General features: G+C 35.7%; 1 protein-coding gene across 1 annotated transcript in view; it reads left to right on the top strand.

The window, feature by feature from the left end:
* Positions 1 to 20760, top strand: part of LOC106665528 (protein turtle) — a 284176-nt gene that overhangs the window by 236742 nt on the left and 26674 nt on the right. The gene's annotated exons all lie outside the window — the stretch shown is intronic.

Here is a 20760-nt window from a genome sequence, read left to right as displayed (position 1 = left end):
ATGGAAAACGGCTTTGCCAGTGTAATTTATCCATCATTAATCTCTCTCCCCTCAGTGACAGTTCATTTCGTTTTATTTTCCGATGTAATTTGATATCGCTCGAAATGATTCTACGTCAAAGTCCAAACATTTTCCTTTTCCGAGACAAAAAACAGTAATTATTTGAAGTGGGGTTGAACTTGTTTTAAATAAATTGGCAAAATTTTAACTTTATCGTTATTATTTTCATTCTTCAAATGGACTTATACTTTTGAACTATTAACTATTGAATTATGTTGCTAGTTTTAGACGTCAGCGTGGTTTATTTCTTAACCCTCGCATTTGCAATTCCATACAGACCACCCTTCGTTAGGCAACATTTAAAAATTTCAAGGTGAACCCCCTTGAATAAATGAATATCCCCATCACCCTATCGGCTATTGAGATAGCCAGGGCAAAGAAAGATAATCTCCGTGATAAATCTTGGACTTTACACATCGTAATTCATCATAAGTGTTTTAGTGCGTGCCGGCTAAATATTCACTTCCACGTGCGGCCTCGAAAAGTTACGCCGGCCTCACGCGAATCGGCCAGTTTTTAATTTTAGAACCGGCGAAGGACCGCCAGCTGACGGTTTTATTTTCCCAACGGTGAATTTCAAAACTTTCTATCAGAAAACTAAGAGAGGAAATCTGTATGAAAAAGTTCACGACAGCTAAAGTTGATGAATGCATCAGTGAATTTTCAAAGCGAATGAAATAAGCAAATACACCTGACTTGGCATATGCAATTAATTTTATACGGTGATGGGACTTAACTCATTAATTTGCCGGAACTTATAAGGACATTCATCCCAAAGGGTTGTCCCTTCCCGGTGTGCTGATCCTAGGATCTATAGCTCAGGGGAGTCCACCTATCCTCTTGTGTGGCTGGGTCGCTAATATTTCCCTTAAGCCCTATGCCCCGGAGATCGTCGCTTCCCACCCAACGGGGGCTTTCGATTAGGTAATTTCAGCCCACATTTGCAAACTATAATATGACTTAAAACTAACTTTTATAATACAGTCGCATAAATAAATACATTCCCACCTATGGATGTACATCACTCACTCAGTTTAGTCGGTGAAGTACTTGTTATTCCTCCATCGACCTAAACACAATAAGAATAATTTAATATAAATTAGAATCGATGGGGAATTTTCGTAAATGTTACACACACATTGTTGGAGAGGCGATGGTAACGATTTCACCATCAGCCAAAACAAAATACATTAAGCAGATTTATGTACAATAAAAAAAACCACGTTCTCAAAAAAGCGAAAAAGGGGACACCGAAACTTGCTGCTCAAGAAACTTCCTTAAAGTCAGTGGCATGCCTACACGCTCTCTATTAAGAGCCAAAGCAAGCTTCTACTATCTGGGACAAATAGAGCCAGTTAGTAGTAGGTGAAGTCATTCCAGTCTTACAGAGTAGCTTAATATCCAACTATTCATTGAGTGCCGAGGAAGAAAGGCCAAACCACTTTACAGATTTTTATACTTTTTTATTTCATTCTCAGTTAAAAGTCGGTGGGTATGATTTGAAACCAAAATCGCTAGCTTGGAATATACGAGTAGGGCTGGTTGGTTTGTTGTATTCGTATAACGTGGTTAGAAGAAAACCGCGAGGACCAGATTAGTCGAATATTCACCTGGGAAAAATAAATGATTGGATGTCTGCGCTGTCAGTGTCGACTACAGATAGAATGCAAAATTTGAGCAAACCACGAGACCCGACGCGACGGATCAAATGAGCCGGAAACCTTACAATCGAAATACAAACAGAATGGCAAATTTTGGTCATTCACCATGTCAATAATTTTAATAAACTGCTATTATTTTATTCTGGGCGGTAAAAAGTAAATATTTATACAAACAAATGGCACCTTTTGGTCTGACGTGGTTCCTGCCATGATCGGTAAAAACAACCTTTATTTGCAAAGACCATAGAAAATGGATTTTAAATATTAATTAATTACCAAAAGCACCATCTACTGGTGCACTGATGTATCTAGAACACAAGAAGGTACGTTGGCAGGGGTGTTCGTTATACTCATAACCCATGGCAACTAACAGGCTGAAGACGCAATTGAGAGATGCACTCAGTTCGACCTGAACAAGTTTGCAAAAACAAGAACATAGCTATTCTGTCAGATAGCCGGGCAGCGTCGCAGCACTTAAAGAGGTTAGGTGCGCAAAATAAAGTTACACTTTGCTGGGTTCTAAGGTATGCAGGACTAGAAGTAAGCGAGAAAGCGGACGCCCTTGCAAGGAAATGGGTTGCTTCACCGCTGATAACTACTGAGCACTTCTGTGGATTGATGTTGAATACGACAGAATAAAAATCACAAGACCCGACGGCCAAATTATTAATTTTAGCAAATTACTATCCATTAAGATTGTTTGTTAATATTAAACTGCAGTGTTAAATATCATATAATAAGAACTAAAAAAAAATTAATAATCCGAAGAAATTGAGTAGACATCGTGCCTAAATGGTTTTTAATGCCCGGTGATATATTTGGGGATTGTACCATAAAAGCCACGAGACTACACGGACCAAAATTATCGAGAAATAGTTTGACAATACAGAGAAATTTAAACACAGTGATTGGACGCTTTCCAAATTTGTTGAAGTTCGGCCAATCTAATTTTCTCTAATTTTATTAACTCGAGCAAATTAATTTTCTCCCTATAAAATCACGGATTTGTCAAAACTCGACGCAAGTACATTTACAAAATTTCCTTTGATACTTATACACTTTGACATTATTTTTATAGGGACATTTTTTTACTCAGCATATCTGGGTTAATACGCATTGTGTTAAAAAATTGAATGAATGTTGTTTAATGAAACGAGGTAGATTATAAAACAGAGACTGTTTTTTTATATTGGGTTGTCCGGAAAATAATGCAGGATTTTAAGTTTTCATTAAAAAAAATCTATATAAAATATTCTGTTTACGTTNAATATTCAAAAATCAAACGGAACTGGAAAATGCATTTATTGACTTTATCAATTCTAAAAATTCTGAATTCTACTCAGACGGAATTAATAAGTTACCAACACGGTGGGAGAAAGGTATTGAGAGTATGGGAAATTATTTTGATTAAAGAACATTGCTTTAAAGTAACTAGTTTCTTTTTTTTGTTTAATACCAAAATCCTGCATTATTTTCCGGACAACCCAATATTACGAATTTTAGCAGAATAGTATGTTTAGGCATTATACGCAAGTTCTAAACCCAACAATATATAATCTTCATAAAAAACGATTCAATAGAATATTTTTTACCAAATCTCCTTGAAAGACGGCAACTTTTGAGCGTTTCCTTGCTTTGTCATTTAAACGTGGCATTTTTCAAATTCCAATCAAATGATTTTTCTCGTACATTCAAAGATGTCCTGTTCAGCCCTATAAATAATATTAAATCACATCTAAATGAGATATTAAATCTCATATCGAAAATATTAAGGTGTAATGTTTAAAACTCCATTTATTAATTAATTGAAATTTTAGGTCCTGTTAGGTTAAGAAATAAGAGTGATCGTGTTGTTTTTGCTCAGGTATATATTTTGAGATTTTTCTACGGTAAATCATTATACTCGTTTTTTATATGTTTATCGTTTAATTTTTAACTTAAATCAGTCCAGGTGGACTCGCCTAAATAAAGCTCGGCAACTTAAAGTTTCCTCCATCACCCTTTACACGTATAATTAATCTAATTAACTATCGTCCCTCTCACACAACACATTCACGCTAATGAATACATTCAAAAAAATGGTAAAAAAATTATTGCAATTAATTAAGGTTTTTAGTTGAGATAAAAAAGTCAATGGCACGAGCGGGATTCGAACCCACGATCTTCGGCTAAATACGCCGCTGCTCTACCACTTGAGCTATCGTGACCTCGAAGTCACCTTAAAAACCTTAATTAATTGTAACATATAAAAAAAATCACATCAAAACTAGTGAGTGACTCCATACAAAATTTCGAAAACCTTGGGAAACACAACAACCTGATGATGGTCTTACGTACCTACCAAGGGAATTTTGGATAACGACAAGGTAAAAACTGGCCAGAGGATGATCTGCAAGACCAAGTAAAGGCCCAGAACCTAACTTTGGAATAACAAAAAGAAACACATAATCCTCAATCTCAGAATGGAACCAAAAAGGAGAAGTGTTATAAACTCTAGAGGTGCTAGACAAAGTAAACTTATGCTAAAACAACACTCACCAACTGTCAAACCTACTGCTACCGTTAGAGAGGACCACAGTCAGAGGAGTATAGGACTATTGACCGGTCTCTAGCATCTGAGAAATCTACATAAAACGGACATATTCAATGATGTAGGTTATGAAATGAGGAGGAAGAAACAACCACTCATACCATATTGGGCCTGGGATACAAAGAAAGCCAGGGAGGTTAATTGTGGCAATGACAGTCAATGACCTAGTACTTCTTAAGAGAAGATCGAGCTGATTGACTGGACTATAGAACTAGGAAAGTACAATAAACCAGAAGGCTGCAGTGCTTGGGGAACTAAAACCCCCAGATCCTAGTCTCCTTTCATTATCATCACTATATGCAATAATCCAGCCCTGTTGAATAGTTAAAAAAATCCCAGGGGACGCCAGCAACGTAAAAGGTTTTCCTTATTTTTGATAAAGTATACAAATGATTTATGGCGTTCCACAACCAAAGTGTGGTTTGTAATTTACAGAAACTTGGCCATACTTCTGTGACACATTCGTCGAGTGAACTTCAGCAATTTAAGACACTCCGACGGTTTAACTATTCTAAATAGATGAATGATGCGGGATTTAAAATGGATTCTGCACAACGTCACGGAAAGCGAAATTAACCTATTAGTTAAAAAAAAATATTTCACACTTTTATTTTATGGGGTGGCGTTCCCGTTAAAGAATAAATTTTGAGGAGAAAAACCCGTTTGAAAACGTTCGGAGTTGAATTCCCTGTCTGATGGAAGGAAATATCAACAAAACCAGCCAATATGTCATGGCTTTGTCATTTATCAGTGTTCTAATAATATTTGAAGAAAGGTTTTATTGCTTTCTGATCAACCGTTTTTTTCTTTGTAGGTTTCTGTACTAAACAATAAATTTTAAAATTCTCTCCATAATATTTAACATATACACTCAAAGGCAAAAAACCGGTCACTCGTATTTTATAGTTTATTTCATACTACAAGTATTATTGTTATATTAATTACAACATATTTATTTAAATCAAATGAAACGCGACCAGAAATTCATAAGTTTTAATAAAAAATTGTCTAATTATGATGGTTTGAAACAAAATTCACCAAAACGCTGGAAAAACATAAATTTTATTTCTTTAACTTTAATTCTCGCGATTTCGGAATAATTATCGATTAACGGTCACTAATCACCACACATTAAAATTTAACTAATCCTAGCATTGTCTTAATAACCTCGCGAAGCGTCTTAGTCTCCTAGACGTCGAGTAGTGAAACTGTTCAACGTGTCTTTATTATGTCCCATAAGTGTTCCATAGGATTCATGACAAGAGAACGTTCTGGCCAACTTATTGTGGTAATCCCTACTTCCTTCAGGTATTGGGTGACAACTCGAGCTACATCCAGTCGACCGTTATCATGCATTAACAAGAAGTTGTCCCAATGGATGGAGCGAATGGTACCACAGATTCCAGAAGAACTTCCGCGACGTAACTTAGTGCTATCAAAGATTCCATTCTGCACGATAATCAGTTTGACTTTGATTCCACCACATGCCATGACTGTCTTTAGAAAGTCTGTGACTCATGGCACATGAAACAAAGCTCCACGACTTCTCCACACATGGTCATCTGCTAACAGCCCCCCACACATTTTTCAAGTGTACAAACGAGATGCTGATTTGCAAATGACACCTTTCTACCCAAAGCCTCTCCAGTAGTAAGAGCACCTGATGAGAGACGACGAGAGGTCACCTCTCATGATGCCTTCTGATGCCTTAAATTAAACACCAAGGATCGTTTTGAATTAAACACCAAGGAAGCCCAAAAATACACGGGAAAGGCCGAACCACCACGACTAATATAGCATCTTTACGTTCCTACGGACTGTGAGGTATGACTTCAGACCATGCTCGCCAAGCCGCACGCCGTGAGAACAAAGCTTAACAGATGTTCCGACCGTCGTTGACCAAAGCATCCGGACGAGGTCTTCTTCACTTAAAACCATGCTTTAATTATTTAAAATTAATAATTAATTTTTTGCTCAACTTTATTGTCTTTTCAAAGAAAATAATTTCAAAAACTCATAACTAATTCCACAAGTTGGCTCTGGAAAGGATGAAATTGAACTGGTTTTCTTTATTTTTAATCTAAAGAGTGTAAAATGATTAGTTACACCTATAAATGTAAATCACAAGTTTTTACTGTTTAATCTAGTTAATAATTAAAGTTAACCTAGTTATCTTCAAAAATAAATATGTACAAGTGTCGGGTTTTTGTATTTGAGTATATATTAATAAATAATAAATTTATATATATTTTTTAAACACGAGAAAGAGCTAAAACATAATCATAAATGACTAAAAAATCAGTTTTTCATATTAACATTAAAAAAATCGATATAAGAATGCTTTAACATAGGTCGTACGGAAAACATGATCATGATCCCTTGACAAATTAATACACAACTCTAACATCATACGGAGGTGTTTTATTTGCTTTGCGTTATATGTGTAAAAAGCATAATCTCGAAGGCCTATCACATGAAACAATTCCGGGGTAAGATCATATCGACTTTTCGAAGTCTCGGTACGAACACGAAAAGAGTGGCGTAAACTTTTTTTCTTGGGGGGGAGTGAAATAATTATGTAAAATATTACGTGTAAAGGCACAATTAATTCATGTAGTCATGAGCGCTTTAATTATTCTGAACCCCTCGTTGAAAAGTGACGGCGAACCTTCGTTTTCTCAAGGAATATGTATCATTTTTGATGAGAATAATAAAATGACCGGTATTAACGTTGACTTTAAAAAAAAAATATTTATCATTCTCTCCTTGTTAATTATTTGAATATATTTAATTACCTATAAATTTTTTATGATAGTATTTTATTTTGTTACGCCTAGTAAAAAATGAATCATAATACAATAACATTGCCTATATCGAAGTGTTCCTCAACTCCACATTTTTTAGCTTTTGAACTAACTATATATTTATAGTGATATTACTCAGCGACTCGTGCCATCATTAATCATTACTATTAAAGAACAGAGTAGATATTGGCACTGCCAGAAAGTAGATAGAAGTTACACAGAATATGCAAACCTAAAACGATGCTACTTCTAAGCACATACTTCCCAGGCAGAAATCTACAACTTATCCTTGGAAAGTGTAAAAACCCATAAATCAGCCAAAGAAGAACGGAAGAAGCGAGAAGAAGACCTGTGGGCAATCAATACTTTCAGCCCGTATAAAGCGCCGGGAATAGAGGAAAAAAGCAGTGAAGATAATATCAAATAGTATTAGGTTACATACCACATGGTGTATGGCAATAGTAGTGTTCACATCAAAGATATAAAAAAAGAACCCAATTCATATAGATCAATCAGCTTAACACCTTTTTACTATAAAAAGTAGAAAAGCTGATAGATTGATAGATATAATAGACTGTTGACAGATAAACCACTTTATCCCTGTAAACATGCATACAGAACAGGAAGGTCAACAGAAACTGTTCTGTAACAACTAACAATGACAGCCAATGACATGAAGGAGATACTGGAAGACACAGACAGCAATCTACTCGTTCCTCGACATTGAATATGCCCTTCATACCGCATCTATGAGTGCTTCTCTCTCAAGAATTTTTTTAACCTCAAATTAACACTTTTTAACTTCAAATTAACCCTTTGTAATCTTAAACTAAGCTTACTTTAATTCATGAAAAATTTAGAAGATATGTAAAAGTAAAATTTTTTGATATTTTGAGAGAATTATAAAATAATTGGGGAATAAATACTTATACAAATTTAAATATGAAAATAAAGGGTTCTTATTTTAATTCGATTTTTTTTAATATAAAGTCGGTTCTCTTATAAAATACCATTTGAAAATTAACTACACCATTGAAAAATTAAGGGATTCAATTTGAGAATTTTTCAAATGTATTGAAATGGTCCTTATCTAAAATCCCACATCAAAACTAATTATAATTGAAATCAAAAGGTTTTTTTATTGATTTTTTTATCCGTAAAACAAGTGGTACATTCCAAGTAAGTCGTAAGTCCAGGTGAAGTCCCAAGTACGTGTTCGAGCGATAGCGAAATCCGGTTAACGTAAACAGGTTGTGTTATATGTCTGTGTGTGAATGTGAAATGAAAGTATTGGCTCTTCGTTGTATTTATTTTAATTTTCCACTTTTTGGACAAAGCGTCGAGGCACTGCAAACGGTTTTGAAGAGTCATCGTTAGCAAAGTGGAGAGAATTCTTTCTGGAAGGTAGGAATGTCAGCAGTATAAAGTGTAAAGAAGAGTTCCAAGAATTCTTCCTTGTGGGGCTCCAGCATGGATAGAATAGATAGAAGATTGAGTTGTGCTGTGTTTATGATTTGGTAGTAGGTAGCTTCCACAGAAGGCCCGGAAACCAAACTCTGTCAGAGGCTTGAGCGATGGCAAGGAACACACCATGTCAACCCTACCCTCAAGGGAGGATGAAATGACGTCCACAACGCGATGACGTGAAGGCTTGTAAAGTGTAAAAAGATTCAAATTAAGTATTTAAACCAACTATCGAGATTTTTTAATACAAAATATGTCTTTTTTAAACTAATTATTTTATATTCTTGCAAAATCTAGAAATAATAGAAGCATAATTGATCTTTAAAATATCTAATTTTATATCCCTTTATCTCAAATTTAAAAGAAAAATACTTTATTTTTAAATTTTATTTTCTACAATTTTTATTTTTTCATATGGTCTTCTAAGACCCCAATTATTTTATAATTTAAAAAAATTAAAATGTTCAGGAATTTTAATTTATTCACTCATAATTCGTAAGTTTTTGTTAACGTTTTAGAACATTTCCCTTTTTCTCTTTTCTCTTATCTCCCATTAAGTTTTTGATTGAGATAACATTTTGAGAACAAGTTCCTAAATTTCATTATTTTGAAGTGTTCTAATTTATTAACGCGTTAAAAATTTAATGGTTCGTTCAAGTAATGGTACTGCTGTTTCTGTTTTTGAAACCACAGCCGTTTGTAAACTGGACTTTGAAACTTAATGGATGAACTAAGCTGTTGGAAGTTGAAGACCACATTAGTTCTGCTTAAGTTTATTCAGCTGTTTAACTCTAATTACCAAATAAGTAGTTTGCCCTTTTGATTACTCCAACGAACTTCCGTACCGGGGGGGGGGGCATATTTACGATTTACTTTCGTCAGTTTCGAACCTGGTTTTTGGGCGTAATGCGACAGGAAAGGGAACGTGGAAAGGTCGGGCTGTAAAGTTCGCCCTGGTCAAAGAACAAGTCCGGCCCTCGCTCCTTTTAAGTGAAATAGATGGCAAAAAGGGAAATAGTAATGAAGACAAATTCGCAAAAGGGCCTCCCCGGGGGAGAAGGGCTTAAGGGGCATCCAGTACCTGTGCAGCTTTTTCCCCTTCTTTATCCACTTAAAGGTTTAAAGTTAAAAAAAAATAATCCAATTTCAAGCGGCTAATCCTTTTTTCAAAATGGTTAATTGCTTCAGGAAATTCAGAGGCGAAGAGAAAATACTCCTTCTTGAATGATTAATTAGATAGGAAATAAAGCTTGTTTAATTTATTATTTCAAATTTATTTCTTTATTATGAATGATGATGATGAAAGGAGACTAGGGAGTGGGGGTTTTGTTCCCAAGCACTGCAGCCTTCTGCCTTGTGCTTTCATAGTTCCTTAGTTCAGTGCAATTGACTCGATACTTGTTTTAAAAGTACTAGGTCGTTGCTGCGATTCCTTTCCCTGCGTTTGCTTTTTATCCTAGTTTACGCCTGCATTGAGCGGTTGCTTCGTATTCGAAGATGATGTGGGTGGTTAATTCTTCCTCCTCATTCCATAATGGACAAAAATGCTCATCGTGTAATATGCCCATGTGATGTAGATGTTTTGATGATGGTGATCACTCCTTTGAGTTTAGCCTTTCTAATTGTAGGAGTGAGTTTGAGGGTCTTAATGAGGGTTCTGTTAGCATAAGTTTACGGAGTCTAGCACCTCTAATGTATATCAACTTCTCCTTATATCTTGTTTGGATACATTCTTTGACGGAGAATTATGTGTTTGGTACTCATAGGTTTAGGGCTTATATTTGGTCTTGCAGTTCCTCCTCTGACCAATTGCCTGCCTTTTCGTTATCCACAATTTCCTTGTGTCCTGGTACCCAAAATATCAGGGTGTTGTGTTCTCCCCCCCCCAAGTTTTCGAGATTTTGCATGAATCGTTAACTAGTTTTGATGTGATTTCTTTTTTAAATGCTAATACTGTTGTTTGGATACCCGATCTTATGAGGATTTCATATGAATAATTATTTGTACTAAAGTCAAGGACCCTCATGGTGTCAAGCAAAAAAAAAAATCGGACAGCTACAAAAGTTTGCATATGTGACTTTTTCAGTAACAAAATTACATATATTTTTATTATTTTGCGTATTATATAATTCATCAGGTTAATTATATTTTCTGTAGTTTATCTGTGTCTGGATTACTCGGTGTTAATCCACAGCAGGGGCCGGAGATAATCATTATTGATGAAACTGCTGAGAATTTTCTCGTTATACGTGTATTGACTACATACCAGACCGCATACGTGAAGAACTTATCTTCTCCCGTGGCCTTACGAAGAAAATCAATAACCGTTCGGTTTTTAACATGTAAGCAAAAATTGTTTAACAATTTAAATTACTTTGTATAAAGGTAAAATTCATTCTAAGGAGATTTATGAAGGGGAAAAATTACAAAGTCGCTGTGTAAAGAAGCAGTTGGTAATCCTCGGATGGATTCCCCACGAAGAGGATTTGGATTAAACCGATTGGGTTTAGGGCCAACATTAACGTCGTGCTGTGAACGGCGGCGGTTTTCGTATGAACTTACGAGAAAATTAAATCTTTCACACCTGACGTTATCCAAGGCTGCGGTTTCCCACCCGCAAATTGTGCCCCGCGGCCTAGCAGATCTTTCAAGTTCATAAACCGACTTTGATCTCCGCAACAACGCGGATCTACGGGATAATGAACACTCGGAAGGACGAAATCGATCAGAAATTAAAACAACGAGGAATTAAGCAATAGCAAATTTTTCTCGAAAAAATTGATAAATTGAAGAAAATTTGGTCGCATTGTTGATTACGACTATGTGTATAACGCCTGCCCATGGGTCTGTTTGCATATAAAACATGTTTACTGTTCTACCACTTGAGCTATCATTTGAAAAACAACATTTGAAAAATGGCGAAAAGGAGGGAAAATTCAAAAGATGTGGTTGAGATGGGAAGTTAGTGTCCGAGTGGATCGAGGTCACGATAGCTCAAGCGGTAGAGCAGCGGCGTATCTAGCCGAAGGTCGTGGGTTCGAATCCCGCTCGTGACACTTACTTTTTTGTCTCAACTAAAAACCTTAATTAATTGAAAGATTGGTCAAGCGGACTACGAAAATAAATGAGTTTTCATAAATGTTTACTTTTATACTTTGGTTAAATAATCCACCCATTTTTATGTTAAAACGTGAAAACTAGTTTTGAACGGTGGATAAAAAACGCTTGAAACGTTGAAGAATATATTTCCGTGAAAATATTTTTATTCAAATACATTCAAAGACAAAAAACACCGACTGGATAGTTTTATTTATTTTCCATAATAACTAGAGATAAAGATTAACAGTTGACTTAAAAAGTATACGACAAGAGCCAATTTGTCGAGTGAGTTAATTGTCTTTTAAAAGTTGTTTTCCATGATGAAGCAATATATATTTATTTAATTTTTTTTTCAATCAGGTTTTATACCGAGGTCTACCTCCTTAGATCTTTTTCGGCTCTAAGACCAAAAGACTTCATTTCTATTCATAATGCGAACCACTTTTTTCTTGATAGGTGCATTTAGTCGGCTACAGCATAGGGTTGAATTGTCCGTTTTATTTTTCAAGAGGCCGTTCCTCGGATGTTAAAGCAGTTCTCTCCGACCAGCCAAACCTTTAGAATGATCTTCTGGCGATGTCAGCCTTTAGGGATTGTTAATGACGGTTCATCTGGCTTTTCCCCTTGATCGCTGTGGAATTGTATTATTATGCAGAATCCACTTTCATGCCCAGACACTAATCTTCTTTAGGAATGGCCTGTTGTCTTTTACATTGGTCGAAATTAACGAGTGTGACCCAAAAGATAAATGGAGACTAACTTGGAATATAGTCACCAGATCTCTCAAATCTTATATAGGTATATCATAGATCACTATTTTAAGGCTCTTTTTTTATAAGTTTTTCAATAATTTAATTATCACTCAAAGAATTCCGTTCATTTCTAGTCTTGGCAATGTCTTTCCCCAGACACATTCATCAACCGTAAAAAACAAACAGTAGTAGGTTATAAAACGAACTGTTATAAAGCTACCATAAAGGTGTAGTAGTAGGCCTCTGGGGGGGGGGGGTCTGTGGTTGGCGGTTTACCCGGCAATCATCACTGTAAGGTAAAGGTCCCGGGTTCGAAGCCCGACATACTTACAAATGGGCTTTTTTTAAAAACACCGGCACCCTGAGGGTTTATACGACTTCTGCTGTCGCGAATCCTCGTAATAAAAGAAAAAAAGGGTGTAGTCTATGATAGAGCTTATGCTGCAAGGACGTTAAATAATATCATATATAAATATGCAAGTGTTTCAGTGAGCATCTTATTAAAAACTTCAGAGTAGTTGTTGATGTCCCTGACAATTTTTACACCAGCTTGTATATACAATGTGTGTTTACGAATGTTAATAATTTCTGATTGTTCCTTCATCCATCTAACATCCAAATTCATACAACAATAACTGATTATATATAGCAGCCCACAGGACCTTAAATAATACCGAATGTTTGAATGAGCAACTTGTCTATTTCGTTAAAAGCTTCTAATTACTTGTTGATGTTCGACCTACTCCGGCCAAAACAGCATGTGCAAAAAAGCTCACTTTATTTCTTTTAAATCCGGCATTGTTAAAATCAAACTAGTACAGGTGTATTAGTTTTGGTCTGGCCCTCGATGTCGATAAATCGCAGATATCGCGGGTATGTTTACGGGCCTTTTAAGAGTCAAACTAGCAGGTGGAGTTGCAGTTGGGTCGTTTTCGAACATTTTGGTTTTTCTATCCTCGCTGTTGCGCTTGTTGATTGGTTGTTCTCATTCTTATCATCTCATTCTCACAATCTTCAGTGGATGGTTTTGGCCTAAGTCGATCGATTGTAGATGTGGTTATTTTTGCACAATGGAAATTGCGAAAAGAGGAAACACGTCTGACAGAACAAAACAGCGAAGACAGGCAGACCAAAATCAACGAAAACAAGTTCACCAACCTGCAGATTCAAAATAATCCGCCAGATGTTTCCACTGACTGTGATAATAATATCCCATAAAAAGATTAAAATAGAAAATCATATTTTATGAATACGCCAATATTTCCAAGAAACCCATAAAAACGCCATTGAAATTTTATTTTGAATATTTATGTCTTATGCAGTGTCGTTTTGCCTTCCAACATAATATAATCATAAAGTGTGATTTCCTCGCCTACACGAAACCGACAAGTCAGTTGATATAATTTATCTATTATTTATTTTATATTAATCTGAAGGTCAAATACTTATTCTCTTCCATCCCACTTTGACTATTACGTCCAATTTATTTATATAATTTTTGCTGTATCTTTTTTTAAATTTCTATTATTACTTATTATTATTTTATAGAACTTTTTATGATAATGCTACGGTAATAATATTTAATTAAGGAAATCAATACAGTAACGTCAAAAAGTAACTTGCGACAATTTTCAGTGGAACGCCATTGCAAAATTTGTAACGCGATATTTTAAAGATTTCATTCAATTATTCAACGTTTCGGTATTGATTACTGAATTAATAAATCTTTATATTCTGTACAAGCCTACATTAAGAATTAAGAATAAAGTAAGAACAAAAAAAAAATGCTCATAAGATCATTCACATCCAAGCAGCTGTAAAAGCATTAGCATCTAACAGGACATGTTCAAAATCTTCAAAACGAAGTTAAAAAAAAAACAACCTGACAATGTCAGGGCACAAAGGAATTTTGATCAAAGAGCGCGCAAACTGGCCAGGAGAGGATCTGCAAGTCCATCTATAGGCCCAGATACTTTAATAACCCGATCAAACAGACTCCTCCATCTCAGATTGGGTCCATGCAAAACAAAGGGATAAATAAACGAACTTTAAAGGTATCAGACTTAGTAAACTCATGATTAAACAACCCTCAACCAACAATGACCTTTGACTTCTCACAAGAAGAATCTAGTCAATTAAACCGGACTAAGAAAAAGCAAAAATACAATAAACCTAAAGGCTGCAGGGTTTGGGTCGCCCAGCTTCTTAATTCTTCTCCTCCGCATCATCATCAAAAGAAAAACGATGAATTTGAAAACCCCACGCCTTTCTGGTATGACCCCTCTCTTACTCTTAGACGTATACTCCCATGGCTAAACGTCTCCTTAAGTCCTCACTTTTTCCCTGAACTTCCCATTCCGATTTTCCTCATGTCGTTCTAGCTTTCCAGCTTGTACATTAAAAATTCCACTTATTTTATTTTTGCTAAAAAAGGTAATATGTTGCTTGCAGGGTAATAGCTGTTGGTAATCTTGAAAAAACGCGTTTGATTTTATATTCATGTTTGCCCGGATTTCTTCAAAAGGGAATTACTACCTCCAGACCGGCACGGCGACTTTACCAACTATCAATAAAATCTTTTCACGATCGTGATCGTTAAAAGTAAGCGGATAGGGGAACAGGAATCGTGGGGAGCCGATGACCTCGTCGAAATGGTTTTTAAAATCCTGAACAATTTCCTAACATTTTCCACAAAAGGAGCTGCACAAGATAATCTGGAAAAAAGAAAAACATACAGACTTTACAATGGATCCTTTAGAAAATTATAGTAAAATTATAACGTATAGTTTGTTAATTTGCTATCCTTTTTACGTCAGAGTAAGCAAAACCTCCACTTTACAATATTTTTATCACATTATTTTCAATTAAAATGCCGGAACCAAGAACCGCATGCAAATAGAGTCTGACGCCCTAACCACTCGTCGATTGTAATATCAATATTATACTGTACAATGCTGTTTTATTGTCAATGGATCCGCTTTGCTTCGCCTTGTCAGTAGTCAAAGATTCCAACGTAATATTGTGTTAAGTCGAAAGATTAGCTAACCAAAAATGATCAGTTTTGATAAAGCGCTATCAAATAAAAAGATAATTCAAAGTCGATCAGGAAAAAGGTGGAAGGGAAAAAAAGGAAGGAAAAAGGAAAGAAATAATTCGTAAAAATGATTTAAATATCAACCACCGTAGAACACCCTTCACTATAAGAATAAACCTAAAATATAAAAGTACTTACTCTAAAAGATACTTAACCTTCTCTAAAGAAACCAAGTACCTAGGTAAAATTCTTGACCTAAGGGTCATGTGTCGAAAAAGCAGAGAAACTAGCTGACCAGCTAGCCAAAGAAAGGTAGTCCTCTCACCCAAGGAAAAAGAAAAATGGCTTAAGATTAAAAACTATGGCTCTAGACAAAAGCACCAGGTTGAGGCGAGCTAAGAGATTTAAAAATCTCATGAAACTATTCTCTCTCTCACACACAGCCGGCGATATTTGAGGTATATTCTCTGCCTTATACGGCCACTGCCCTCTTAATTACAACGTAAAGAAAATTAGTAAGACAGAGCCAAAAACATACTGATTCGGTGAAGAGAAAGCATCAGTACATATCCTTTGTGAATGTGAAGCCATCTTCGGTAGGTAATAGCCTCTTCGGCAAGGCAATAATAAAATGAAGATGGTGCGCAAAGAGACGACGAGGAAAGTGTTTGGTTTTATGGGAAAAAGCGCACTTTTCATGGTATGGTTTTGATTAAAGGACTTCCCCAGTAGACCTATATAGGTCACAGTGGAGAGAAGGTAGAATCTTTATTTGACTACCCCCTCAAAAAAAGTACCCCTGGTGTCTCTCTACAAAAGAAATGTTATGAGTTGCTGTTTTAAGAATATAGTCTTTGGGCTAGGGAGTTCGTTTTATAAACGACACGGGTCAATTTTTTTTATCAGCAGGAAGCCGTCAGTTAAAACGATTGAAAACTGTTCCGTTTATAGCCGGAGACGTTAGCAATCGAGTGTTGAAGGTCATCGTTTGCATTGCTTAAGTCAATTAAACCAAACGGACGAACTTACAAACTCTGTTTCCAGTTTGAACGAGAGCGTTCGGCTCGAATTAAGTGGAGATTAGCGAATTCCTGAGCCAATCTGTCTGTCAAAAGTATTTTTGGACTGAGCTCCACTGTCAGAATGAAATCAACGTTAAATTATGCCCTTCGTGAATCGATGAACCGTTGAAATCGGTTTTGATCAAAGCTCGTCTTTTCCGGTCCTACTTCTGATCAGGAAATAATCGTTCTCCGAATCGGTACACGGAAGAATTTTCCAGTTGCTTTCACGATTTTCTACTGTCAATTTATTGTATAAACTGCAATTAGACGTTTTAAAAAATCAGTTTCATTCGTTTTGGAGTGCCTAATCGCTCATGTATGATAGCAATGTTCAATTAATTATTCTTTATATAAGGAATTGGTCGAGATAAAAAATTTTCCCCGAGAATCAAATATATTACACGACATTTGAAAAAATGGCAAAAAGGAGGGAAAATTCGAAAGGTTGGTTGAGATGAGAAGTTGGTGTCCGAGTGGATCGAGGTCACGATAGCTCAAGCGGTAGAGCAGCGGCGTATCTAGCCGAAGGTCGTGGGTTCGAATCCCGCTCGTGACACTTACTTTTTTGTCTCAACTAAAAACCTTAATTAATTGAAAGATTGGTCAAGCGGACTACGAAAATAAATGAGTTTTCATAAATGTTTACTTTTATACTTTGGTTAAATAATCCACCCATTTTTATGTTAAAACGTGAAAACTAGTTTTGAACGGTGGATAAAAAACGCTTGAAACGTTGAAGAATATATTTCCGTGAAAATATTTTTATTCAAATACATTCAAAGACAAAAAACACCGACTGGATAGTTTTATTTATTTTCCATAATAACTAGAGATAAAGATTAACAGTTGACTTAAAAAGTATACGACAAGAGCCAATTTGTCGAGTGAGTTAATTGTCTTTTAAAAATTTTTTTATCTCAGCCAATACCTTACATAAACATTAACTAATTGAAAGAAGTTATTTGGTCAATCGGACCACGAAATCTAATGGATTTAATAAGCAAAATAAAGTATATCTCCACTAAAGCTCGCCGTGGCCATTTCATTTGTCGCCAAGAATCAAATAGATTACACGACATTTGAAAAATGGCAAAAAGGAGGGAAAATTCAAAAGGTTCCCTGAAGTTCACGACCAAGCATACCTTGTTCCGACTGATCTACTGGCGATCAAAGCTCTCCTTTTTTGTTGTCATAGCTGGAGTTCTAAAACGTCCTGAACTGTCAACAGAAGAGCTATTTTCCACCTCACTTAACCCATTAATAAGACAGATTTTTTTAAACATTATTGTTTTCAAAAACTAATTCTATTGGTTCAAAATTTTGGAAATTGATAACATTTTTATGTAACTTGTCTACTGTTATTCCTTCAAATATTGGTCAAGATTATTACATTTTATTTATTTATAATAGCATACTAAAGCTGCGTAAGATTGTGTATTGAATTGGTTAATTGTAAGATATTGTTTTGGTACCAAAAAAATGCATTTTTAATCGTTGTATCAATTGTAAAATATATGTTTATACCTAAAAGGATCATCCTTATTTATTTCAATTTTGCAACGAAAAGTGCATTTTTAATACTATAGCTTGCATATGACCCTAAAGTGTGTCAGAACAGGGTTAATTTTTCAATAATAAAACACCCTTGTCATGAAGATATAGATAAATTATTTTTTTGTTTTAGCTTGATAGGGATGAGGCCAATTAGAAAGAAAACTCTGAGTACTCACGGCCAAATTTCGACGAATATATCCCATTTCATCAATGTTTCGAAACTTTAATTAATAACCTAAAGGACTAACAAATACGAATGTACAATCACAATTTTGAAAAATACGGTTTCAAATAGAATGGAATTGAAAATTGAGAACAAATACCACTTGATTGAACATGGCCAATAATATATCGGAGATAACCTGAATTTGTCTAGTTTTCACGCCTGAAGTGATGTCTTTTGTGATAAGTGAGCTTGAATAGTGATAGTATATAGAGCTTACAACCAATACAAAAAAAAGTAGATTTGGCATGGATTGCCATTGTTGGAGTTCAACAAATTAGATGCATCTCTCTTGATCTGTAGAACGTTGATTTGTGTACAGAGTTTTATGAATGTGTCGGTTTGTATAATTCACCAGTATCCGATTTGAAAAACAACCCTGTTTAACTTTGGCATGAGTTAATATATATGAGCCTGACTATTGTCCTCTGGGAGCGGGAATAGCGCAGGACTGCATACTTGGACCGATCCTTTTAGTCCTCTATCCTCAGATATAACTTCACCCTCCACCATCATCATTTGTCGATGAGAGTGCGTAGGGCAGTGTTGAAGAGATATGTTATAAAAATAATAGCTTTTTTTAGAAAGTTGGGATAGAATAGTAGGGGTAATCGGCACAGCTGTACTATCCTCTGATCCCGATTGCACAATTGCTTCGGAGGAGCTCCAGGCACATGCCCTGCAAATAGCCAAATGAAGGAAACACTGATGTATATAGCTAATTGTAAATAAAGTCATGTATCATTCATCCTTCCAAGCAAAACACGTCATAGAAAATTCCTCAATAATACTACCATACCAAAAACAGACTACGTCCGTTACCTTTGGTTCTAGCTAGACTCAAGACTGACCTGGAACCACACACACACACGACTAAAACAACAGTACCATACCGACTAGTGTCATGTAAATCTACTGACAATCATAATCATGAAAATTAATCATGAAAAAACTGACAATCTGCTAGACAATATTAAACCAATCTGGATGAACTAGAACTGTGGGGCATCGATAAACCTTCCACATCCAAAGAATAAGTCCTTCCAATCCAAAGACTTCAGAACCGTAGTCAATGCTCCTACGTCTTCAACATCACCACCACCATGACCCCCATCACCCATCACAACGATTTCCAAATACCTCTCGAGCAAACTATAATCCCCAAAACATTTTATACTTTACACAATAAACTCTCCTCTCACCCCAATCGAGTTGCCTAAACCTTATCTCATAGAAACCACCCCTATAATCTCATAAGACGACTGAAGGAGGACTCCTGGCAATGTTAGGACGGAGTCGGTTTTCAAGGAAATTTGAGATTGCCCGTAAAAACCTTGAATGTGGCAATTGTGGACATATTTAAGATGGATTTACCCTGGTGATGACCTTAAAATAGGCCGAAAGATTGGAGGTAAAACCTGAAATTGATTTTTTTTCTTCAATACCACACCTTCATCCAGTGTTCGTGAGTGAAAAAGTGGTCGAAACTTCTAATGCCGAAATCACAGGTTCGTCGAATGGTCAAGCCTGGATTCCTTTCGGGCCTTCTGCCCTTATTTTTGGGAGTTATGCGACTATTTAGTGGAACAATTTCGGATTTAAAGTCACCAAAACGTATTTTCATTGAATCTCTCAGTAAGAATGCTAGTCGTATCGTAGTTTAGATAGCTTAAATCGTCATATTGAAATTAAAAGAGAAAATAAGTTTTCCTTCTACTGTTTGCAAATCATCTGCCAGAACAAAATGGTGCGGATAAACGGCATCAAGATGAGGTTAACGCTTCTGTTGACCGAAACTTTTTTTTAAAATAAAGTCTCGTCCTACGCCAATAACAGATAGGATAAAATTGTCCGGTGTAAACAAGAAAACGGCACTTCGCATTCGTTTCCGATTTATCACCAATCTTCTTAGAATCGCGAATTGGCTTTGTTTGAATCCCTCCCTAAGGACTATCGATCCCGATTCAAATTGTGAGGCCCCATCGATCCTTCGGCCTTTAGAAATACGCTGCTGAAGAAAGGTAGATCCCAGATTAAGGCCTATCTTGGGTGAAAGACCAAATCCTCGCATTTTACGGTCGATGTGATTAATCCTCCTTGTCTGATCACTTATTTCCTCTATAGCTCAACTTAGGCTTAAGAAGCACCTATTTACAAACAATGGGCTTAGCAGAATTATTCCAAAAATATTCATTTACTCGAGAGATCAAAAATATTGTTTAAGTCATAATAAATTTGTAAAATGAAATAGTACCAGTGCTTTCAGTTCTTACTTTGGGACAAACAACTTTGAACTATAGAATTTTATTTTATCTTATCCGTTTTTTCATGACGAAACTTCAAATAAAACATTTATTTTTATTAGCATAAACATTTTAAAATATTGGTTAACTTCAAGGTATTACCATCAAGGTCCCAGGTTCGAATCTCATTAATCCAGACTTCATACCCAAAA

Source organism: Cimex lectularius, unplaced genomic scaffold (genome assembly GCF_000648675.2).
Source record: "Cimex lectularius strain Harlan isolate CLEC.00 unplaced genomic scaffold, Clec_2.1 scaffold296, whole genome shotgun sequence".
NCBI lineage: Eukaryota > Metazoa > Arthropoda > Insecta > Hemiptera > Cimicidae > Cimex > Cimex lectularius.
This window is presented reverse-complemented; position numbering and strand designations above follow the sequence as displayed.